Source organism: Rhinolophus sinicus, linkage group LG05 (genome assembly GCF_036562045.2).
Source record: "Rhinolophus sinicus isolate RSC01 linkage group LG05, ASM3656204v1, whole genome shotgun sequence".
Lineage (NCBI taxonomy): Eukaryota > Metazoa > Chordata > Mammalia > Chiroptera > Rhinolophidae > Rhinolophus > Rhinolophus sinicus.
The window spans coordinates 51,696,408-51,722,732 of record NC_133755.1 but is presented as its reverse complement, the minus strand read 5'-3'; the positions used below and the strand labels follow the sequence as shown (position 1 = coordinate 51,722,732).

General features: G+C 38.2%; 1 protein-coding gene and 1 pseudogene across 2 annotated transcripts in view; one reads left to right on the top strand and one right to left on the bottom strand.

Moving 5' to 3' along the window:
• EXOC6B (exocyst complex component 6B) overlaps positions 1-26,325 on the top strand; it is a 626,283-nt gene that overhangs the window by 517,461 nt on the left and 82,497 nt on the right. The gene's annotated exons all lie outside the window — the stretch shown is intronic.
• Positions 9,878-10,429, bottom strand: LOC109438859 (large ribosomal subunit protein eL18; annotated as a pseudogene).

Here is a 26,325-nt window from a genome sequence, read left to right as displayed (position 1 = left end):
AAATGAAAGCTTATCATTTGCGACAACATGGATGAACCTAGAGGGTATTATGCTAAGTGCTATAAGTCAGGCAAAGAAAGACAAATACCACATGATCTCACTAATATGTGGAATCTAAAAAACAAAATAAATGACAAAATGGAAACAAAGTCATAGATGGTTGCCAGATGGGAGGGTTAGGGGGCTGGGTGAAAAGGTGAAGGGACCAAGTACAAATTGGTAGTTACAAAATAGTCACAGGAATATAAAGTACAGCATAGGAAATATAGACAATAATATTGTAATAACGATGTATGGTGTCATGTGATACTAGATTTATCGAGGGGATCACTTCATGAGGTATATAAATACCTCATTTATTGAGATATTTATTGATTTATTGAGGTATATAAATGTCTGTACAACTGAAACTGATATAATATTGAATGTCAACTGTAACTGAAAAATTTTTTTAATTGAAAAAAAGAAATTAAGCAGACTCAGAGATCGTGCTCTTTAAAGAGTATATTTGTGTCATTCTGGTTTTAACGCGCTCATTGAAGCTCTAGTTTTATTTTTTCTTAAATCATAGTAAATAATGGCTGAATATCTGTTCAATTTATGGTCCAGTCAGTCTCTTATAGGAGGAATACGAGAGTAAAGAACATAGAACTGTGCCTCTCGTTTCATATAGTATCATTGGAGAAGGACGTAACGCAATTATGTTAGCCATAGACCTTTTCTCTATAGCAAGAGTCAGCAAACTGTGGCCCACTGCTGTTTTTATGAATAAAGTTTTATGTGTACACAGCCATGCCCACTCATTTGCCTATTGTCTATGGCTGCTTTCGTACTACAATAGCAGAGTTGAGTACTTGATACAAAGAATAAATACATGGCCCACAAAGCCTAAAACATTTACTAGCTGGCTCTTTATAAATTTATTTTTAAAGTTTGCCACCCCCTACTGTGCAGTATTAAATGCAAGAAAGTGAAAACATTTACAAACTTTTAAAGGTCTGTGTAATATAACCAGTTGTTCATGTTTTTAATCAATAGAAATATGGTTTGCTTTTTTTTTAAATAAAAGCATGTGATTGTATAAAAGGACTGGTAGGGAACATTAAAATTTTTTTAAACATGTTGAAGTCTGAATAATTTATGGCAGACATTTTTAATATTCAAGATATTTTTATATATACTTTTTAAAAACTTAAAAATAAGGAAGTGGGGTCTGTAACCCCTAATGTCAGTGATATTGAGGCACAAGAAGTGTAAATAGATGTTCTTTTATTCTTGACACTGGTAATTATGTAAGTTCATGTTTAGAAAATTGAATCAAGAATGTATACATTCTAAATCATTAGCAAAAACTAAGTCAGAGAAAATTTCTGTGTAGCAAAGGAAACAGCAAAGAGGAAAACAAAACAGAAAGCATAAAACCAGATAATACAAGACCAACCATACTCATTATGCTAATAAATGTAAATAGGTTAAGTGTCCCTACTGAAAGGCTCAGATTGGCTTAAAAAAAAAAAAATCTGGACAATAAAAAGTGACTCTGAGATGTTAAATAAAAGGCAGAAAAATTTAAGCAAATACAATCTAAAGGGAAGCAGAGGCTATAGTATTAAAATTGGCGAGCATGGTTAGCAGTTAATATATTGATTGTTAGTTGAAGAAATTGAGATGCAACTGCATTTAATTTCATTGAACATTATATTATTGAGTTAGTGATGGAGCAAAGTCATTCAGGCCTATCATTACAGAAAATGTGTAACCTCTGTGGAGGTTATAGTCTTAGCCTTTGGATTAGTGCGTATATGTGTTAAAGAAGAAGAAAATCTGGTTAAGAGCAGCAGAATATATCCAAGTTTCTGAGGAAAAAAGACAGATAAAGGTGATTGTTGCCTGTCTTCAACGTGTGCCTTCCTGATTCCAAATGCCTTGAAATTAGAGCCACATTGGTCAGAATTCTAGAGCTAAGCAATTGAATCAGGTTCTCTGTGGTCTGTTTCTGTTGTGAAGAGTCAAATTGAGGACAGGAAAAGAATGCCTTTGGAGAGTAAACAATGAATAATTGTTGATTTAATTCTTTTTTTTCTTTTTTTATTAAGTTTATTGGGGTGACATTGGTTAATAAAATTATATAGTTTTCAAATGTGCAATTCTATGATACATCATCTGCATATATTATTGTGGGTTCACCATCCAGAGTCAAATCTCCTTCTGTCACCATATATTTGATCCCATTTACCCTCTTCTACCACCTCCCTCCCCACTTACTCTCTGGTAATCACTAAATTGTTGTTTGTGTCTATGAGTTGTTGCTTATTTGTTTGTCTTGTTCATTTGTTGCTTTCAGTCTTATATCCCACATATGAGTGAAATCCTATGGCTCTCAACTGTTTCTGTCTGACTTATTCAGCTTAGCATGATAATCTCAAGATCCATCCATGTTGTTTCAAATGGCAGTATTTCATCTTTACTAATGGCTGAGTAATATTCCACTGTATATATGTACCACATCTTCTCTTTCCATTCATCTATCGAAGGACACTTCGGTTGTTTCCATGTCTTGGCCACTGGGAATGATGCTGCAATAAACATAGGGGTACATATATCTTCATGGATAAATGTTTTCAGATTTTTGGGGAAGATACCCAGAAGAGGAATTGCTGGGTCATATGGTAATTCTATTCTTTTTTTTTTCTTCTTAATTTTTTGAGGAAACTCCGTACAGTTTTCCATAGTGGCTGTACCAATTTACATTCCCACCAGCAGTGTATGAGGGTTCCCTTTTGTTTCTACAATCTCGCCAACATTTGTTATTACCTGTCTTGTTGATAACAGCCATTCTAACAAGTTTGTTCTTGTCTCCCCATACAAATCATCTTCTCTTTTTGTTTATCTTGGGTGTTTTTTCTTTTTGTTATTTTTTTTACCTTAGCACTCTTATGAAATTTGTTTAGACTTGTCATTTATATCTATTGTTCAAGTTGCTGAAGTCATGATCATTACTACCTTTAGTATTTATGGAAATTCTACTCTTGCATTTTTTTGCATCATTTCCACCAGCTCCCTTATTATGATCTCTTTCATTGTGGACTTCTGCTTCCTTGCATCATATTGGGAATGCAAACCAATTTTTATTTTTAAATTTTCTTTTGGTTTCTATATTAAATCTTTTTCAGAAATCCGTTTTTCTTCTTAAACTTTAAGGATGCTAATCTTTTGCAATGATCCTAGAGTAGTTTTCCATAGTTGTTTTTTTTTTTTTTTCTGACTTCTAATCCTAGAAAAAATATTTAGATGCATTGCGTATTTCAACAGGTAGCATATGTGGTTCACTGTGGTTTATTTACTCGGGTTTGTTTACCATTTAGTGTCCCCAGAAGTATCAGAAAAGAAAGTTCCTGCTCTTATATCCAAGTTAGGAGGCAGCACAGTACTATGTATTATAAGAATGTTGGCTTATAAGCCACTTTACAGTGTGTATTTCTTTCTATGCCAATAGCTCAAATACCAGATTTTCAGCTTTAAAAAGTACATACCTGTTAATCCCCTTCTAGAGTGTGGTTAACTTCATCTCAGATCCTCAGCTAGAGAGCACATTGGTATGCACGGTTCCTATCCAAGTATCCCACCTTTGGCAATTATTCATCTAATGCAACATTAAGGACTTACTGTTTATCATAAGCCTACCCCCATTGTCTTCTTCTCTGACATTGACCAGTAGGATGAATGGAAACACTATTGCCCCAACATGTCTTCTTCTTGGGATCTTCTAATCTGTGCACACGTGGTGACTTCATAATGCTTTGCATCACTTCAAGTCTTCTGCCATATTATGAAAGCGTAAGTACTAAGTAGGAGCTGAGAAAAAAGGATATCCAGCTTTGTGCACCTCAGAAAGCAGCAACTGATAAAGCATCTGCTAGTAAAAATGCAGAACAATTGGATCGCTCATGCATACTTTACTGGTGGTGCTAAAACAATTTAGCAGTTTCTTATAAAATTAAATGTATACTTACCATACAGGCCAGCTTTCACACTCCTGGGCATTTATCCTAGAGAAATGGAAACATGTTTACACAAAACATGTACAAGAATGTTTGTAACATCTTTATTTGTGATAACCAAAAACTGGAAATGTATTTCCAATGTACCATCTACACGTACTACATGTAAAAGGATTAATGGGTAAGCATCTCTGATACATCTACGAGTAAAAAGGATTGAGTTATTGATATATACAAAATATGGATGTCTCTCAAGGAGATTATGCTGAATGAAAAATAAAAGCTAAACTCAAAGGGTTATATGAGGTCAGACAATTAAGTTCGTGAACTCATCGTAGAAAATGTGCTACATACCTCATTGCTGAATATCACTATGGTCACCTTCAAAGTACTCCCCTTGGGAAGCTACACACCGATGCCAGTGCCTAGTCCACCCTTCAAAGCAATTTTGGAGCTCTTTTTCTGGAATGGCCATCAGAGTATCATCAAAAGGTCTTCCTTTCAATATTTGCTTTATCTTCGGGTAAAGAAAGAAGTCATTGGGAGCCAGGTCAGGTGAGTAGGGAGGGTGTTCCAATACAGTTATTTCTTTACTGGCTAAAAACTCCCTCACAGACAGTGCCGTGTGAGCTGGTGCATTGCTGTGATGCAAGAGCCAGAAAATGTTGGTGAAAAGTTCAGGTTGTCTAACTTTTTCACACGGTCTTTTCAGCACTTCCAAATAGTAAACTTGGTTAACTGTTTGTCCAGTTGGTACCAATTCATAATGAATAATCTCTCTGACACCAAAAAAAGGTTAGCAACATCATTGCAACAAGTTCACAAACTTAACTGTCAGACCTCATATACTATATGATCCTATATATATAGCATTCTCTAAGTGACAAAATTATAGTGATGGAGAACAAATCAGTGGTTATCAGTGGAGACAGGGGAAGGTGTGACTAGTAAGAAGTAAAACAAAGGAGTTCCTTTATGGTAATGGAACAGTTCTGCATTCTGATTGTAGTGATAGTTACACAAATCTACACGAGATAAAAATTTATACAACTGTATATACACACACAAAAGTGCATATAAAGCATATATATACACATGAAGGTGAGTAAAACCCAGTGAAATCCAAATAAGGTCAACACCTGAAATCAGTATTGTAACATCAGTTTCCTGGTTTTGACAATGTACTCTGGTTATATAAGGTATTATCATTGGGGACAGCTTGTTGAAGGGTTTATTTATAGAAACTGTACTATTTTTGCAACTTCTCATGAGTCTATTTCAAAGTAAAAATATATATATATACCAGGGGTGCCAAAAAAATGTGTACACATGACTTGTATTCATCTTTTGTTATCGGTATATATTGAGTATTACAATTTTAATACAAATTTTTCCTTTCTTAAAATACATTTTTTTGGCACCCTCTGTGTATAGAGGTATGTTGTTTTTTTAAAAGCAACTATGCAACAGAGGAATGGCCACCCAATCTTTTTGATTGGTGTAGACCAGTAGTTTAGAAACCTGGGAGATCATCAGATTCACTTAAAGAGCTTTATAAAAAAAATATTCCCTCTGGACATCCCCTACCCCACACAGTCACACACCAGCCCTACTGAATCATGATCTCTGGAAATAGAGCCAAGGAGTCTGTATTTGCAGAAAATTGCCCGAGATTGGGAAACACCTTTACAGAGTCTGGTTTCTGAGCCTGGGGTAGGAGTGGAGAAGACCAGTGGGTCTGTTCTGTCTGCACTCTGGATGGTGATTTTTCAATTCTGCTCCAATCTCATTACAGTGAAAATCCTTCTGAATTCTGGCAATAAGTTAACCATTTGTTTTAGATTTTACATTGTTAAGAGCTTTTGTTTTTTACTTTATTCAGAGTTTTTATAGTTAGTTCAGTGGGAAATTTCTGGAGGCTGTGTCCTTAGCTACTAATCAGTTGCCAGTTTAAACCAGAAGCAGGGCAGTCGTACTTTTCTAGATGGACCTCGTCTTGGCCTTTTCCACATGTGAATGGTGACTTACTTCCAGCTTTCCCCAGCCAGCCTGCAGAGTTCTACTTTGCTTGATCAGATTTTCACATTGATGTGGCGTCAACATAAATCACGTTTCCCCCAAGATTGGCTAGTGAGTGGAAGACAGCCAAGGGACACCACAGTGAAGACATCAGTTAGGAAAATTACATCCAAAACCTGAAAGCTGCTGTCACTGAAGTTTTTGTTTATGAAAATTGGAAAAGCTCTCCCCTCTCAGCCACTGACATCCCTGATTTATTGTTTCTCTGCTGAAAATTATCCAAAGATGTTTTCAGACATTAGCTGGTGAAAGACAAATTTATTGAAGGTGTAGGCGAATGTAAAGAGCCATTAGATTTGTGAATTTCTCAGTCAGACATGGCAACCTTTTAAAAGCTAAAGTTGGCCAGATTCTTTTTGTGCTGATGAAAAATGAATTGAGGAGTTAATATGACCCATAGTGCTAGAAGGGACAGGTATTTTATGCTGTGGCACAAAGAACTCTGGGCCAATAATCAAGTTGAATTTGAGTGTCTACCCTGACTCTGCCACTAACCGAAAATGTATCCTTGGTCAAATTGCTTACTTGCTCTGTGTCTCAGTTTCCTGATCTGTAAAATTTGGGGGTAGACATTAGACTAATGGTTTCAAACATTTATGACTTGTGGAATTTACAGTAAACATAATCTCATGATTACTCCCCTTCAGAATTTAAAAATAATGTTTTTTTATAACATATGATAAAGAAGCAAATTAAAAATTCAGATTTTGCATATTACCAAAGATTCTAAAATTAATTTCAATGTAATATTTATAGCAATTAAATACATGTCACCTTTTCCCATATTAAAATTATGCAGACTATTTAGTTATTTCAAACTAATTTGTAAGAGAAAGCATTATTTATTGAGTAATTTAATTGTAATATTTTATCGTCTTGGTGATCAAATATATGAAGTTCCAGTTATTAAAATACAGATCCAAAGAGCCAAATCTAATTATGCAACCTATTGAATTTTTAAATTTTGAATATTAAAAATAATTTGTTTTTATAATTTTCAAGTTGTGTTTCTAAATAAAATAAGAAAAGGTGTTTTATGCTACCCTGTTTCCCCAAAAATAGGACCTAGCTGGACAATCAACTCTAACATGTCTTTTGGAGCAAAAATTAATATAATACCTGATATTATATTATATTATATGATATAATATAACACCCGGTCTTCTATTGTAGTAAAATAAAACCTGGTCTTATATTAATTTTTGCTCCAAAAGACGCATTAAAGCTGATTGTCTGGCTAGATCTTATTTTCAGGGAAACACAGTAGTAAGTACAAGTATTTCTTTAAAAGTAAGTGTCGATATGACTAATGTTAAATTCTAATAAATAAAAAGTCAAGTTGAATATAAATATACTTCCTCCTTTTAAATATCTGTTTTAAAAAGCCTAAGGATAGTTTTATGTACATTGTAAGGAGTCTGATCAATGAATTTAATTACAAGTTTGTTTAAGATCATCTCTGAGACTTATTTGTAAAATTATAATCATTTAGTGGTCTTCGTTTATTTTTATTTTTTCAGTGTTCCTTATGTTTGTGGCCATTAACAATCTATTATGGGCTAAAAATTAAGCAATACAAGTGTGTATTAGTCAGAGTTCTCCAGAGAAACAGAACTGATAAGATGTGTGTGTGCATGAATATGTAGATGAATACACACACAAAAATCACAGATGCCAAAAAATGTGCACACATTTTAAGAAAGGAAAAAACTGTTAAAATTGTAAGACTCAATATATACCAATAACAAAAGATGAATACAAGTCACCTTTGACTTCTGCAATTACAAGCGGTGCTCAAAGTGGTTACCATCAGCATAATTTTTATACAGTTTTTTTCCTTTCTTAAAATGTATACATTTTTTTGGCACGCTCTGTGTGCGTGCGTGCGTGCGTATGTGTGTGTGTGTGTAATAGTTATGCAGCTTGATGTGTTTTCACAAAATGAATGGACCCAGAAAAGCCAGATAAAAAATAAATATTACCAAGAGTCCCCGAAGTTCCCCTTATACCTGCTACGAGCCCCTGATGTCTCCCGCCAAATAGTAATCAGCATGCTTTTTTCTATCAGTATTGGTTAGTTTGGCCTGTTTTGAACTTTACATGAATGGGATCATATAGTATGTACTTGTTTATGTCTAGCTTCTTTCATTAAATATTATATGTATTGGATTCATTTAAATTGTTGTATGAAGCAGTAATTTTATTCTTTCTCATTGCTGTCAAGTATTCCATTATATGAATATCCCACAATGTATTAATTTCTGTTTGATTGTTTGATGGACATTTGGGATATTTTTTTTGGTCGTGGTTTTTATAAATAGTGCTGCCCTGAACATCCTTGTATATGTTTTTTGATGTACCCCTTTCTATTCGATATATACGTAGAGTTGGAATTGCTGGTCATAGGATAGAATATATATATGTCAACTTTAGCAGATACTACCAGTTTTTTAAAGTGATTGAAATCAGGTTATATCAAGAGTGGTGATAATTCAGATTGCTCCCACATCCTCAACAACACATGGTATTGTTTTTTTTGTTTTTTTTTTTAGCCATTCCAATTGGTGTGTACTGGTATCTCATTGTGAGTTTATTTTGTATAATATAATAATATATTGTACAATATAATAATATAATATAGGCATACCTCGGAGTAACTGTGGGTTTGGTTTCAGACCACTTCAATAAAGCAAGTATCATAATAAAGCAAGTTATCTTTTTTCTGATGGAGGATCTTGCCTTCAACTTGTAAAAAAACATATCTGTGAAGTGCAATAAAGTGAAGTGCATTAAAATGAGGGATGTCTGTAATTGATTATGTTTCCCTAATACTAATAATATTGAGTAATCTCATTTGTTAATTGTCCATTATGATATCTTATTTGGTGAAGTGCTAGTTCAGGTATTTTGCCCAGTTTTCTATTGGATTTCCTTTTTTATAATGGCCTTTTTGGTTTTTGGTATCAAGGTTATGCCAGTGTAATAAAATCAATTGGGAACTATTCCCTCATTTTCTTTCTCAGGAAGAATTTGTGAATAAATAGTGTTATTTCTTACTTCAATATTCGGAAGATTTCACCAGTGAAATTATTTCTGGGAAATTTAATGTGGACTGATTATACAAGTCTATATTAAATATACAAGTAACTGGTCAGATCTTCTATTTATTCTTGTGTTGGTTTGGGTAAATTGTGTTTTTCTAGAAATTTGTCAGTTGCATCTAAATTTTCCAATCTGTTGACATAAAGTTGTTCATAGTATTCTCATATTTTTAATTATCTGTAGGATCTGTAGTTATGTGCCCTTTTTCATTCCTAATATTGGTAATTTATGCCTTCTTTTTTTTGCTCGATCATTGTTGATAGAAGTTTATCATTTTTACTAGTCTTTTCCAAGAACCATTTTTAACTTTGAGTTCACTTTACATTTGTATTCTACATCTCTGATCCTGCTAGGAGCAATAGCAGCAGCAGCAGCAGCAATAGCAGTTTGCTATTCTTTAACTTCTTGAGATGAATACCTAGATCCATCTTTCTTCTTCAGTCTTTCTTCATTTTAATGTATGCATTTAGGGCAATAAAGGTCCTTTGAGGCAGTTACACTTTCATCCCAATGATCTTTATATATCATATTTTTATTAACATTCAGCTCAAAATATTTTCTAATTTTCATTTTTATTTTTTGACACATGAGTTATTTGGTAGGGCATTAATTTCCATTTTTGTATTTCTTAGATTTTTTTTTTTTTTTTTTTGTCAGCATCCAAAAGCTTTTTAATAACAAGGTCGGATCTGGGATTAGTATTTGTAGCCACTGCTGGCCCTTCGGCCTCTGGCACACTCAAACTTCTGGCCTGTGGAGCGCACGTAGGGTTTGGTGTGGCTGTGCAGGGCTCCAGGGGCCTTGCCGAAATGCCTGGATACATCTTGGCCCTTGCGAGGACCAGAGAGCAGGACAGTGCCACAGCCCTTAGGGGAGTCCAGGGCCCACTGATCAAAGGTGAGGATCTTGCCCCTGGCTTTGAGTTTGCAGCTCCAGGCACGGCTGCTCACACGAAGTGTATGAATCTTCAGTTTGGAGATCTCCTGTACACGCACATCATTGGTTACAGTCCCTACAACCACAGCAGCTTTGCCCTCCTAGCCAGGAACCTTCATCTCGATCATCTGGAAAGGGCCAATTGGTGCGACTCATGAACAGTCTCTCAGTATCACCTGGTTGAAGGTGAAGTTGGTTCGTCTGGCCAGAAACCAGTATAGCTTGACCAACAGCTGTAGGTAGATGTCCTGTCTCTTGGGCTCCTTGCGTGGAAACTTTCAGTATTTGTTGTGATGGATATTGTCTCCCATGATGGTGCCTCCTGCTCCACCATGTCTGGAAAGCCTTAGCTATCTTTTTATTATTGATTTCTAGCTTGATTCCACTGTGGTCAGAGAATATAATAGAATGATATCTAGTCCTTTGAAATTTGTTAAGATTTGTCAGATGGCTCAGCATGTGGTCAATTTTGGTAAATATTCTATATGCCCTTTAAAAATGTGTGTTTTCTGCAGTTATTGGCTGTGGTGTTCTGTAGACATCAGTTAGATCAAGTTTGTAAATCTGTATCTCTACTGATTTTTTGGTTCTAATTGTTCTGTCAGTGATTGAGATAGGAATGAAACAGTCCAATTATGATTGTGGATTTGCTCATTTCTCCTTTTAGTCTTGTCCATTTTTTTCCATATAAATATTCCAGTTTATACTTCTAGGTGCATATAAATTTAGAATTGTTGCATCTTCTTGGTAGATTGATTCTTTAGCTTTCTGGTATGACTCCCTGTATCTCTAATAAGGCTTCTTGCCTTAAAGTCTACTTTGTCTGATATTAGTATAGCCACATCAGCATTCTTTTTGGCTGGTATTAATATTTGCATGGTATATTATTTTCAGCTTTTCAAGATTGTTATATTTAAGGTATGCTTTTATAAGTGGCATGTAAAGTGTTTCTTTGTTCTAAAAAATTCTGCTTGCCCTTTTTTTTTTTGCACTTTTTCCATCTTCCTTGCCCTTTAAAAATTAATTGCATTTTATTATTCTCCCTTTTTTCTCTGTTAGCTTATTTGTTATTCAGTCTTTTAATGATTTCCCTAACACTACAACAAGCATGCTTAACTTATTAGAGTCTAATATAACTTAACAAGTCCTACAAAATGCTAAAACTTTAGACTACTTTAATTCAGTTTACTCCATTCCTATCTTTTTTATTATTGCTAACATATATATAACTTCACAAATATTTTAAATCCAAAGTAATACTAGTATTATTACTGATAATATGTTTATATGTATCTACATATTTACCCTTTTGTTTCCACATTCTTTTTAATATTTCTTTTAGTGTAGGTCTCCTGATTATCTCAGCTTTTGTCTTGAAAGGTCTCTTTTTTTCCCTTTATTACTAAAGGATATTTTCACTGAGTATTGAATTCTAAGTTGCCAGTTATTTTCTTTTAGCATGTCAATGTGTAGTTACATTGTTTTCTGATTTCCATAATTTTTCTTAATGAAGTCAGGTGTCAGTCTTGCTGCTCCTTTGAAGGTTTGTCTTTGCTTTTGGCAATTTTACTCTAGTGTATCTTGGTGTGCTTTTCTTTGTGTTTTCCCTCTGTGGAGTTTAAAATTCCTTTTGAATCTATGACTTGATATCTTTCATCAGTTTACAGAATTTGCAGCTGCTGTCTCTTCCATTGTTTTCCTTCCCCCATTTGTGGACTCCGAATACACATATTTTGGCTCTTTTCTCTATGTACCATATGTTTTATCTTTTTACTTCAATCTAGTTATTTGCTTCAGTCTAGATATTTTGTACTCACCAATATTCCTATTTAATCATCCTCTCTCTTCAGCTGTTCTTAAACCCACTGTATTCTTAACTTTAGCTATTATATTTTCCTCCCTTTCTTTCGCTTCCCCTGCCCCCCACTCCAGTTCAAGCTGCTGTTTCTCAGTCTAGTTGTGTGGGACACAGCTCTCTGGCCCATGCTGGTATTATGAGCCTTGCACTACCCCCCCCCCACCCAGGGGCTGAGGCAGTCGGTCGCCGGTCGTCAGTCATCCACTCATGGCAGCTCACGCTGGCCACCGGCCGCTCATGGCAGCACATGGTATCCCACGGCAGCACATGGTAGCCCATGGCAGCACACAGCAGCCCATGACAGCTCATGCCAACCTCCAGGTGCTCACAGCAGCCCACCTCCAGGGAGAGCCGGTGTTCACAATCTTAGCTGTAGAGGGTGCAGCTCACTGGCCCATGTGGGAATCCCACTGGCGACCTGGCACTAGGAGCATGGGGCTCCAACCACCTGAGCCACTAGGCCAGCCCTGGCTATTATATTTTTCAGTGCTAAATTTCCTGTTTTTTCAAATATCAATTATTTGGTGGAACTCTGTGTTTTGTCTTCTATTGTACATGTTAATTACAGTTATTATTTTAAAGTCCATTTCTGATCTTGTTCACCTGTAGGACTGTTTCTATTGTCTGTTTCTCTCTTACTCTTGTTCTTGGCAAGTCTGTATTTTTATTGCGTCCCAGCCATTGTGTATGAACAATTTTAATGGCCCTGGATGATATTCTCCTCCAGAGATTCACCTTGTCTTTTGGCAGGTATCTGGAGTAAGGGAGATATCACTGCAATCCAGTTAGGAACTTTGCAGGCTTGTGGCTGGGATGCAGTTTTCTTAAGGTTCAGTCTACACTTTGTTCATATTCACTGTTATAGGTCGCCCTCCATGTGTCCCAATAGACTAGATCATTTTAGTAAGACCCTTGCCCCCCCAGGTGGGATCTGAATTCTAATTTTTGTTTCCTCGACACCAAGAGTCTGCAGAAAACTCTGCTGTACTGTGCAGCTATTTCCTGTGTGGCTTTTCAGTCCCCTGCCTTCCACAGTTTAGTATCAGCACAGGCCACTAGACTCACATTTCTGTCCCTCTCTTCTCTCTGCGATCTTGATTACTTAAATGTTTTCTTCCTTGGTAATACCAAACTCCAATTTTTATCTCTCCATCCCTGTTAGTTTGCCAAAAGTTCTCCTGGTTTCTCTTCCTCTCTCCTAACACCAAGACTCTGATATGCAGAATTTTGCGTTCCTCTCAAAGAACTTCTCTGTTCTTACAGAGCCTGTCTTCTTATGTCCTGAATGCCCCTGCAGCTCTCTAATGCTTTCAAGCAACCTTTTATTTTTTTTAAAAATTTTGTTTCTGTCTTTTCTAATTGTTCTTGGCAAAAGTGTTGGTCTGCTACAAGTTACTCTCTCCTTCCCAAAAACCTGTTTCTTGATTTCAAATAGAAGTACTTACTGATGCCATTATGACCATTAATGTTTTGAAGCCTCGGGGGTTCTCAACCATGTCCCTAAACTAAATGATCTCTGAAGGTATGTTTCATTTAAATTCCCACTGATTCTTTCAGGTTAATATCATGGACTTTTAATATAATTGATGCATGGGAAATGGTCATTCTTTTTGCCTAATTCTAATGTCTATTTTATCTCACAGTACTTTACTAGAGAAAGGGTTGTGAGCACCAGAAATGTAAAAAGGAGAAAAAATAGTAAGTTACCATGGTTGAAACATACCTGAGTTAATTTGTGAAGCAGTCATAGGCAATGCAGGCAATAGAGAGACTCCCAAAACAGAATATGAGAATGAAACAGGGAAACAAAAGACAGAAGAGATGTCAGGACATGGTATTTGAATCTACTTCATAAATAAAATGCTTTGTTACAATGACTTTTTTTAAAAAAGTACAGACAGGAGAAAATGGCAAAATAGGATTAGAATGATAGGAAGAGATTAATGAAGACCAGAAGTTGTAATGACTAAGACCCTCCACAGAGTGAGTACTCAATAACATGCTTGCTGTGAGACAAATAAAAACTGTAGTTTTAGGAAGCATTACTTGGTTCAGAAAAGCAGGTTTTTGTTGTTATTGTCATTGTTACTGACGATGATGCTGTGCCTCAGCCATCTGTTTCTAAATGACTCAGTACCTTTAGAAAATTTTCTATACTTATTCTGCTCGTTCACTAATGTTGATCCAAAAGGGAAAGGTGAGTTTAGCAAAAGTTCCTTTGTCATGTTAACTTTGAGAGGAATGAAAAATGGCCTCCTGCTCAATTATATTTTATTGTGTATGAAAAACGATTCTTTAGCATTTGGACCCTTATACAATTTTTGTGTGGTCCAAGGTCCAAATTTTCTAAGTCACCTGGTCCCTTACCCTAGTCATTTTGATTCTAATCTTAAGGACTGGGTCAAATTATCCCTGAGGGCAATCTAACATGTGACTTGATAACTCCAGAAAGCTTGGCAGAAGAATAATTACCTAAAGGAACAGTTCTTAACACTAGTCAATAGGCCTACGACCGACCATAGGATTCTTCACTTCTGAGACTATCTAGTTTCTGTTCTGGCTCAGGTTAAGGCCTGATTCAGGAATATAAGAGGGGAGAGAGAAAGAGGAGTGACAAGGAAGAGACGGTGATGGGAAAGATGTGGTGATTGAAATGGAAGTCCTTTTCGTATCATGGAGCAACTATCGTTAGTATGATTGCCTTAAAAATTCAATGTGGCCCTGGTTCTGCCTTTTGTCATGTTCTGAATCCAGTTCAATTTGATATATCCTGAGGCTTACTTTGTTACAAACCCAGTGGGAAGAGCCCTGGGTCCCTCCCACTCCCATCTCACAACCTGAATCCCCTGGAGCAAAGCTTGAGCCCCAAGGGCATTAAGATACAACATATCTTGGTATTTACCTTATGGCAGTTGGTTTACAAAGTCATAATACGTGTCTTTTGTGTCTCTCCTTTGATCTGTTGCATACTTGGGATCCCACACAGGATTCTGAATCAAATAGGTACCAGATACAGTGCTAGATATTTTCATAAATATCCTTTTTTATCTTCAAAATTCTCTTGTGAGGTAGTGATTATTATTCCACTTTTAGTGATGAGGAAACAGTCACTCAGGTGTTCTTGAGCAATTTCATAGTGCTATGAAGTAACAATACTAAATTTAGGCTTCAAGTTCAATGCCTTTTTTTTAATACGCCAGAGGATGTCAATAAATGCTTGGATGGTTATTGACTGAGAAGGAAAAATTCCCCCTAAAATGAAAGGCAGACTTCAAATGACTTCTTGCCTTGGTTTAACACTCACCACCTCCTTGTAGATGAAAAAGGGACCATGTAATAAACCTGACAAGCTCAGGAGAGGCCCCACCTTACAAACCCAGTAGCCAGAGTAACCACACAGGGAGGTCTGAAGTAAAAATTCCTAACTAAAAGCAGGTCATGGTGGGTAGTCACGTTTTAGACCCATAGCTTCCTTGACAAAGGTCGGTCTTTAACTTTGAAATTGTCTCTTGTCCTTGTGCATCTAAGATAACACACCTCTGAAATGTCAGAGTAATCTTTTCCAGACCCCTAGAAGGTACAACCCTCAGTACCAGAACACGAGACTACAGTGTTATCTTGTTGCCCATGTACCATGTCTATGTGCTGTAAATATTAATTCTCCTGTACCCACCAATGTAAAAGGAGTATGTCTCTCTCCGTTGTACTTTTTATCAAATCTCAGAGATTTCCCCACTTTGCTTTCTCCTTCCTCCCAAAACCTACCACCAGTGGCTTTCACGTAACCCTCCTTGTGTCTCCTCCTTTGATTCTAATGTATAAAATAAGCTGCAAAACTGCCATTCTCTGAAGCATTTTCTCAGTCCATTGAGATTTTGCTTCCCGGCGATTGTCATGTTTGGCTCAAATAAACTCTTTTAAGACTTTTTCTTAGGCTGGATGTTCTTTCCTCACTATCCTTTTGAATGCCAGATGAGGGAAATTATCAGTTTATAAGGGGGAAAGTTGAGACCAAATAAGCTTTACTGAAGGCCTCAACTTTCAATTGTCATTCTACATTTCTCATTAAGGAAAGTTGAGATGCATGGTGGTTGTCACCTTGTTTGAAGGTCAAATGGAGTGTTTCTGTGATGAATAGAGTCTCAGGTGATGACTAGTTTCTTATGATCCCCGTGATGACGAGGGATTTCTGGGTGAATGTGGAGTGAGGGGGGAGGGATGTATCATTCCTACCCCCTTAAAATGACATGTTCTGCACAGAAAGCAATTTTTTCCAAATGAGACAAGGTAGTATAATATAACATTTATGGAGCATAATATAACATTTATTGAACATTTATTGAACAAGGTAGTGTCATATAACATTTATGAACTAGGTATTGTGGGGAGTATAATATAAACAAGCCAAAGATTCTGCCTTCAAGAGACAGTAATTAAATGGGGAAAAAATGTTTTAACATGATCATATAGTTCTGAGTTAATTAAGTTTGGGGAAATGATTTGCCACTTACAAATACCTACTTTCTAATGACTACCAACATCCATAGCTTTGTAGCTTTTAAGCTATGTTGCATGGCAGCTAGTGGTTCTGTTGTGCTCCCTCAGGTGTGACTCTGTGCTGTGGCAGTAGAAGCTGGGGGAATGGGGGAGGTAGAATGGCAGAGCTCATAGGTCCCTGGGTGGTTTATCCTAAATTTGCCTAAGCAGCTTTGGTATTATATGTTTTATATATTGGGCTTCTTCATAGGATTTATTTGGGGGAGGAAAACAGGCTCTGCAACTAAAAAATGTAAATCACTGGATTATGCAACAGTAACAAACATTTAGGCTTTGTGGTGGGGCACTCAACTAAATGCTTTGTGGTCCTGCAGCAACCAGAAATTACCTCCCTCATTTGAAAGGCAGTGTTGAGATAATCTGTGGTTAAGTTTTGAGAGTGAAAAAGCTTGTTACACCACCCACTTGTTTGCCAAAAAAAGGAATCTCTGAAGAGGAAATGAGTGAACATTATAGAAATTGTCTTTTCATTTTGTCAAAGAGGACTGACAAGGCAGAGCAGGCTGGAAGAAAGCAGATGCAGCCCAAGCCAGACAGTGATCTGAGTGCCAGGGAAGACGTCTCTTAGGCAAAGGCCCAGGCAACTGAGCATTGTTTCCAGGGGAATAAACGGCCAAGAGTGAAGTGTGCTCATGGGGTCTATACTTATGTTTGATCTTCTTCAATTCAGCTCACAACGTGAACCATCCCATGAGCATTTAGGTACTTTGAGGGGAAAATTAAAGAATTAAAACAAAACAAACAACTAAGCTCTGTGAATTGGAAAATGGGATTTCCATACAGGATGAGTGATAAGTTATGCAGACAGCATTCCTGAGCAAAAGCTTTGGGGCCACTCTTTTGGGTTTGGTTTTTAAGTAGGAAAATGCTTTAGGTGGTCCTACAGAACATTCCCACAGGACTTGTCATTCTAACATGTGATACTATGTAGGCAGCAGAGGATGAGAAAAATCCCATCTGAAATGACTCCTCTCATTGATGTTACCTGGGCTCTTTCAGCCTAATTGATTAGAGAAAGAGCCCTTGTCTGCAGAACACATTCACCTCTCTGAGAACTTCCTTCTCTGTTCCTATTCACTGAGAAAGCAGAAGGAAATCAGCATTTGTCCCAGTTGCCTTCAATGCAGACTCAAGCTTCCACTATTGTGATCACTTCAGAATGTAACACAAGGCAGCTTTTGAGCCAGTTTTGCTTCTGGCAGTGATGCAGTCCTCAGTAAGTATCTAGAAACTCCTGTAAGGCTCCACCCCAAAGGTACAGGGCCTTCCCTCGGAGCCAGAATCAGCTCACTAAGATGGCCGTTGGCCATGAACCTCTCAAACCTCCAGAAGTCAGGAGCCATAGCTCCTCTTCCCTGTCCCACCTCTCCCTTCCCCATCCCCCACTTCCTACTTCCTTCATAGCTACTAAGTGCTCTCTCTGGAATGTTTGAAGGTGAGGATTTAGGTCTGGGCAACCTTTTAAAAATATGAATTGTTACCATGAACTCTGAGTGGCCTTTCAGCTCTGCTGACAGAAATTTACTCCATGTCGACCCCCCCCCAAAAAAAAAAATTAAGCAGGTAAGGTCATTTGGAGTTGAAACAAGCATGCAGTCGGTGTGTTTGAAAATGAAATTATAATTAACCTGCTGATGGCTGTGAGGTGTTACCTTGAACTCTGTGTGGCCTCTTGGCACAGCGGCTGAACTTGCTTTATTGAATACCCAGAGCCCTGAACAGGTGAAATCAGGATATGTCCAGGGCCAATTGTACTTTTAGAAAGAAGATTATGTCTCTTTTAGTGCCTATTGTAAGAGAGTTGAGGATTAATTGAGCAGCACTAATCAGAAAATAAAAATGAGTTTTGACCATCCACATCTTTGTGAAGCATAAAATTTGTGAAAAACTGCTGAGGAGAATGACTTTACTTGCCCACTTTGTGAATTGATTCCTGAAGTGCTGAGGGGTTGCCAGGCCTGATAGTGGCCTAGGCAGATTATTGCAGTTTGGAAACCATATATCATCTCCATGTTTAGGAAAACATTGTAATTACCATCTGAGAGCTATGAAGTGTTGCTTGAACTCCAAGTGGTCTGTTGACACATGGGTTGGACAACTTTATGGAACTATTCAAAATGAGGTAGGTAAAAATCATACAGCAATAACTTAGCATTGTCAATGACAAGCAGGGGTAGTGAGGTCATTTATGGTGTAGAATGAATGGGTCCCAGATAAACTTTAACTCTCTCTTGTCTGTGAAATAATATTTTAAAGTAAATGTGCGGCTTACTGCCTTATATAACCAACAAAACTGAATAATGGTGCTGCAGTTATCAAGTGTATACTAGGTTAAGGGAATACCAGAAATAATGGATTTATTGCCAGAGTCAGTCACGAACTACACCTTGTCACACCCTATGCTTTCAACTGGCAAGAAATCCATTACATCCCTGTCACCTCAAATAAAAAAGAACTGCATGATTCTGTTGCCTCCGACTTCACATCCCTTCCCTCTAATTATGTAATATCATTCCATGGTAAAGTCACATTTCATAAAGGCAAAATTTGGGGGTCCTCATTTTGGCTGAGAGCATCTAGCGTTAGACTCAACAAATTCTTTAGTTCACTTTGCGCTTTTGACAGGGTGGCTAGAGTGAATGCTGTTGTGTTGGTTTAATAAACAAAAAACAAGAATCCAGAATGGGTTTTATTACTGGGTGGAATTACTCCATGCATAGGTTTGGAATGGTCTAATGGTTCACAGCTCGGCCTCGTTTAAGCATTAAATGTATAAGTAACACTGAGGTTGTCCTGTTTCAAAAGAAGTTTCAGTGAGGACACAGGTACAAATACTCTTGGCCTACCCAACTCCTCTTTCAGTCACAGTCTGTATTATATACTCTTATATTCCTTGTAAAACTATTTTTCAATGAAGAAGGTTACTTCGCAAAGTACTAGCCAGTAAGGGAGGCTCATCTCAAGTCAATGTTGTTTCCCTTGGAGATCATGGAAAGAAAATGTGTTCTATGTGCCCAGCATACTTGACCAATCAAATGCACAAACGTAGACAGCTAAACCCTCGACAGCAGACACAGGCCTGACCATGTCAGCTCAGTGTCCACACTGACTGCCTAATCCCACTTTGGGGTGACATTTAGATTTTGGTGGCCTTCTGTGTAACTCGGAATACCTGCCTAAATGTGTTGGGCCTCAGACCGTTTTATTTCTTTTGTTTTCTCCATCAGCCTGATAGGTGTTCTCCAGTTCATAGACATGTGATGTTTCTACCCTACAGCTACGAGCATCACACGTTATTTGTGCTATTTCTGCAATCCGGGATGGCGCTCATCCTACCCTATTTCAGTGATTTCTCACTTCCTGCTTTCCTTCTCCAGAAGACTTCCCTCATCATTCCATTCCAATCTCTGAACTTGTAGGATATTGATTGTCTATAGTACTCATAATAGTGGGAGATAAATGACAAAACTTATACAAGTATCTCCATTAATGGCAGCATTTATCGTAAAGTTTATCATAGTTTTTTACATATTGTCTCAAAATGTCCCTTTTGCATTTGTGTGGTAGAATCCCCCTCCCACATCCACTTGCTGCCAAAGTGACTTTTCTAAAATACAAATTTGATTGATGGTTCTTCTGCTTAAACCTCTTCAGTATCTGCCCATCACTGTCAGGGAAGAAGAAAAAAGCCCTCACATGTAACAGTGCCTTCTCAGGCCATCCCTTACCATTCCCTTGGTGCACCCACACAGAATTTGCTGCTGTTCCCCAAACGTGACATAGCAGTTTTTTCCCTTTAGCTAGGCGTTTATTCCCCTGGCAAACATTTACTCAGCTTTAAGACTCAGGTCGGATGTTTCCTCCCCTGGGAAACTTTCCCTGACTCTCTCAGGCAGAGATTGGCCCTCCCTCTGCACCTCCCTAACACCTTCCACAAAGCTCTGTGACAGCAGATCAGGCTGTACTGCGTGTACTTTCCTGGGTGTCCCCTGTACTAACGATGAACTATTGAAGACAGAGACTGTCGTCTTACTCATATCCTTATCTTAGTTCCTGGCACACAGCAGTTGTTCAATAAATGTCGAATGCATGAATAAATGAATGAATGAATGAATGAATGAATGAATGAATGAACGAACGAACATACGAACATCTTTTTTTTAATGAAATTAAAAGAAAGCGAAATAATTTCCAATGAGAGAGATGCTTAGAAATTAGAGTATTTTACGTCTGTAGATGTAAATATGAGCTGCTTGCTAAGGGGCCTGGGTGCACACCCTCTGAGTATTTCGGCAGAGAATACAGTCCCTTGAAATGTGTCCTGACCATGGATGTCTTGATCTGTGAAAGTCTTCTAGTTTGCGTAGACGTGATTATTGCCATTGGTGGGGTCACAGCTAGATTCCCAGTAGGTCAGAGAGGTGTGAGGACAATTTGACTATAACTGGAAAGATAGAAACTTCAGTCACATCTTTTCCCTTCTCTTCAATGCAATGTGTGTTTCAGAAAACAAACACTTTTCCTTGTGTTTTGCAGTATTTTCAGCCAGGACCTTAATAGGAGGGAATTAGTATTCCTACCTGCTTTGTAATTATTCTCTAGTAAGATCCAAGCAATGGCCAGTTCTAGCCAAAATTTACCTTTAAGAACAATGTCATTAACATCATATTCAAGGCCAGCCACAGGGCTTCTCTGTCAGCCAGCCCTGAGCCCCAAATTCCAGAAGCACAAACCTTTGCAATTTGATCTTGTGTTTTTTTTCTGCTGCGGAGGCTTAGTTGTTCTACTCTCCGGAGCTCGCTAAGCAGGTAATAGAAGCAGTTCAGGAATAAATAGTGAGGACTGCCATTATATAGGAGAGCACAACAAGGCACGCCAAGGTTAGGTCGTTTGTGAGATGATGTTGGTTGGGTAGGTTCAGGTACAGGTCAGTGCAGCGGTGAGGAAAGCACCCAGGTATCCTTGAAAGATAGTCCCCTGGCCAAACACCCAACTTCTCCACCCTGGGCAGTTTAACTTGTGCCAGTGAGCCCAAGGATTTTCTGAATGAATTACCATAATTGGATTTAATTCAGGAAGGGGATGTTTCCTGTACACACCAAACAGGCTGCATACTGGATTCTTTTGCCTAGATGACAGGGAGGAAGAAATCCAACAGGAAATACATCTTTGCAAATTAGAAAAGTTGATGAGCTAAGTCCTGCAAACACTGGGCACTGACCCAAAGTGAACTTCTACTGACCCCCTGGCACCTTGGCTCACCTCACTGCACTTCACAGCCAGAAGCATACCAGGTGGATTCACTTTCTTACCTCCCTGATAAGGCAACAGGACCTTGCCCCACCCAGACTCACATCCAATCTCCTTTCCTGCTTCCGCTGACTGAGGTCTGATAAAAATCCAGGGTGATAATGCTATTGAGGTAAAGGCTATAAACCATATCAGTATGTACGTAAGTGGAGGGAGGGGGAAAGGGGAGGAAAAAGCAAAAAAGGCCAAATGGAGAGTTCGGCTTCACCTCTAGGTGACCTTGGCAGCATGTGGAGTAGAAGGGAAATTGCCAGGAACTTGCAGCCTTTTTTTTTTTTTTTTTTTTTTTTGAGCATTGTTTTGACTTGGCTTTGCTACAGAGCAACTTTAAGGGACTGGGGCAAAAAATAGGTCATTGTGAACTGCAGGTGCAGTTTTGGTCTTGAACTATAATCTTTCGTATATGAGCAAACCCAGAAATATTTATCAAGATGAAAATGAAGCTTCTCCTCATAGGTACATAGACCACTTTACGTCATACTAGCACCAACATTGTAAGTTTTTTTCCTCAAAAAATGGAAGGAGAGAGTGGAGTTCTCTCCCTCCTTCCACTTACCCTGTTTCTCCCTCAACCTCTCTCTCAACCTTTCTCTCTCTTTCTCTTTCTCTCTCTCCTTTTCTCACTCCCTCCTTCATCTACCCCTTGCTTCCATAGACCATACTTCTCTGCTATGAAAAAGCTCATTTGACAAACTACCTCTGACTCTTCGAGGAACCCTCCTCAGCAGATACTGGTTGATATAGGCAGACTTACTCAAGAATTCAGTGACAGGCAAGATATTCAAGAGGCTGGGATTTTGACTGCTACTCTCATGTAGCCAGAGCATTCACCATGATCTCTGTCTACTTAATGTAAACTCTTGATAGAATGCAGACCAGTATGCAGAAAGAACGTATCCCACCAAATGAAAGGGGGAGAGTTTTAAAACCCTTACTCTTGGCCTCAATCATGTCATTTAATCCCTCCCACCATCTGTTTCCTCATTTTCCAAACGTAATAGGAAACATATCAAAGCACCTGGCTGCTAAAATGATAGGCACTGTCTCTAGCCTGAGAGGAAAATCTGGGGAGTATTGGTGGAGCAATTTTGTACTTGAGAACTGCTACAAAGCATTACTTGGGTTGCTGATTTCTTCCTCCCAAACCATTCTGCACACACAAAGAAGATGAAGAGAGCAGAGGTTTAAATTTCAGCAAGACACACTGAGATTAGCCTAGAAATGCCCTGCCACCTACTTGTCTAGGGTGGGAACCATTTAGGTGAGGCTTTCATACAAAGGGAAATCAGTTTTATTCATTTTCCAATTATTGTGATTTTTGAAGATTAAAAACTAGAGGAAAATAGGTGTCTGCTACTGATACTTTTTGGATAGAGTGGGATTAGTTGACAGAAAATGTTGAGAAACAAACAGTTAAGAAAAGAATTTCATGATGGTTTCTAACAGCAACTTATGATGTATTCTGGACAGGGTGTCTAGGAAGGTGGGAAGAGGCGGGTGGATGGGCAGATGACTCACCTTGAGGTTTCTTCAAAGTCTGTGATTTAATATGTCAAAATTTTTAGGCTTTTATTCTGAACTCTTATTGGTATTCAGAGGAAAGAGACATACTTAGCACTTTGAGACTTGAAGTGGACAGATATCTTAAGACAACTTCTTGGCCTTCATTTGGGATTCCTGCCCTCTGTTTCAGAGTGGAGTCCCCTGAGACCACTCATACTCCTTCCAGGCTGCTTAGAATGAGGACCCACCACCATCACCTCCCGGTGCCCCAGGATTTTCTCCGCCTAGGGGTTTTAGCTGCTGCCAACAGGAAGTCTCCCATATCTGTGATCTCTGGGATCCCAGGTTTCCAGAGGGAACAGTGACCCAAAGTTGCCACCAGCTACACCTCTGCAGTTCTAGGAACCTAAAATTCCCAGGACGTGGTTCCCACTGGAATAGAACAGTAATTCTCAGTGATGATGGGATGGCATGGCGGGGGACGTTTGGGGCACATGTAGAAGGCCTCTACCACCCCATATCTGGTACCTGTTTACCCCTTTGTCTCCCTCACTATTATGATGGAGATGTCCCATATTCATCATGTATGTAGAATTGATTTAAAAATGGTTAACTTTTAAAAGCCCATATACAACAATAAATGCTTCCTCATCCCTTTAATTTTCCCCAACCATTCTTTGAGTGTTTCCTACGTGCTGGGCAAAAACTAAGCAGTGTATTCATACATTATCTCAGGTAACTTTCCAAAGACTGTGTGAGATAAGAATTTCCATTTTATAGACGAGGAAACTGAAGCGCAAAGGGGTTAAGCTGCTTAGCCGAAGTCACACTAAGTGGCTGAACCAGGAGTTGAACCCAGAGCTGCCTGATGCCACCGCTACCTAATTGTTATGCCCTTCTGCCTCTTCTCTCCAGTGACCTTGCCTGGAATCAGTATGGCTGAAGGGTAGCAACTGTTCATTCAAAAAACCATGAACTCTGCCTTTAAGTTTTAGAGGAAACAAACGGTGCTAATTCTTTACTTGTGTTTAGAATCCCTATCATCCAATAGATGCAATTTTCTATACCTCAAAGTAAATAGAGTCAACTGATTGGCCCTTTTGAGATCTAATTTTTTGAGAAATTTAAATATAACAAATACTATATTCCTACTACCCAGACGTGAAAATGAACATTTTTGTTGATTTCATTTTTATTTTAAAATCTATACAATCGATCAGACAAAACATAAAAAGAAGGAAAAATAGTTAAATGAACATATAAAAGAAGAAAAACATTGTAGCAGAGATAACATCCTGTTTGATCCCTACGCCTGGACAGGCCCATTCCTGCCATAAATTCAGTAACATTTGTTTCATTCAATAGTATTTTCAAGATTCCTCCATGCCAATAATGAGATCTAATTTTTCCTTTTATCTGTTGTGTCATATTCCATTATATTAATATGCTACATTTTATTATCCTTTCTCCTATCGACGAACACTGAAGTTGTTTCTGTTTTTGTTGGTGTCGTTCCAAATAGCATTTCATGGAGCATTCTTATGCTTGTTTTATTGTGCAAACGTACGTGTTTCTTGAGTTTTTACCTGAACGTATACCTAGAATTAGAATGACTGGCTCATTGAACCATCTTGTCTTGATGCACATGAGATGTTTATTTGGTAAGATGACCTCAAGTAAAACTATAGGTGTATGTTTACAGTAAGAGAAGAAGGGTGGGGATTGTGCCAACATAGAGTCTACAAATGAGAGACGTGGGTCCCATGACAGTCTGTAACCTTGCTGCCATTCAACAGACAGATTGTCCGTCTTCAGCTCTACAGGCAGGAGAGCTCAGCATGACTTAGCTGGTTATATGTGGCATCTGCTCTTTATAGGTACAGTACATGTGTGCATGTGTGTGTTACATGTATAATACACACACACACACACACTCAGGAGTAGGCCCATTCCTTAATTCAGAAAAATGAAATAAAATGTCTGATGCACAGAATTCAGACATCAGCCAGTTCTGTGGTGTCCTGAGCAACTGTTTTCAGGATCATCACAACATTTGACTCTGTCAGAATGTTTATTGTGGTGCCTGCAGCAGAACCTGCAAGAGGGAATTTCCCTTTGCAGGAGTGGCTGAGAACAGGGAGACTCTGCATTGTCTGGGCATTCTGCTATATGTATAAAGTATTTATTTACTTTATTTAGTGGCCATGGCTGTGACTTTATCTTCTTGTAGCTCATTTTCCAGCGTAACAGGATAAGACCACTCCTGCCATTATGATTTACCATGCAGTAAACAATGAGGGCTTTTGGATTGCATTTTATTGAATTGCTTTATTCAGCCTCTCCTTCTAACACCTTTGGGAAAGAATTGACAATTGATATTTTTCTTTTGGATTTCTCAGTGAATTCAGCATTCCTAGATTTGGTTTCTATTTGTTATTTGGCTTATAAAATCCATTGCTTTGGGGATAAGAATGGCTTGTGTCCAACATAATAGTTTTTTGCTCACTAGTCTACCCAGTAACAGGAGGGAGAAGACAACGTGGCTTGCCCCAGCCCTGTCTCAGCTGTTCTTTTAATATTCTAGTCCAAGCATAGCAGTACCCCACTCCCAAACAAGCAAGGATTGAGTATCTCTTTTGATCATGGAGCATAGTCTCTTCCCAGCAGCCCCTCTTCCGTCATGGAAAGTTCAGGTATATCAGAGTCAAAGAGTTGCACAGCTGAACATACTGTGCAGGCCAGGACGGGCACTGGCTGCTGTCCTCCTGTTTACCTGCTCTGGCAACCTGTTCTACAGATCTGCTCATCCTGGGGGCCAGTTAATTTCATAGGACAAGTTTATTCCATTGAAGAAGGGGAGGAGTTCCTGAGTCTTTTGTGTTGTGAGACTTTCATGGAATTTTCAATCTGATGTCAAATGTAAATTATTCTCAGTTCCAAATTTTCCCCCAACTTTGGGTCTTGCTTCCAGAAGAAAAG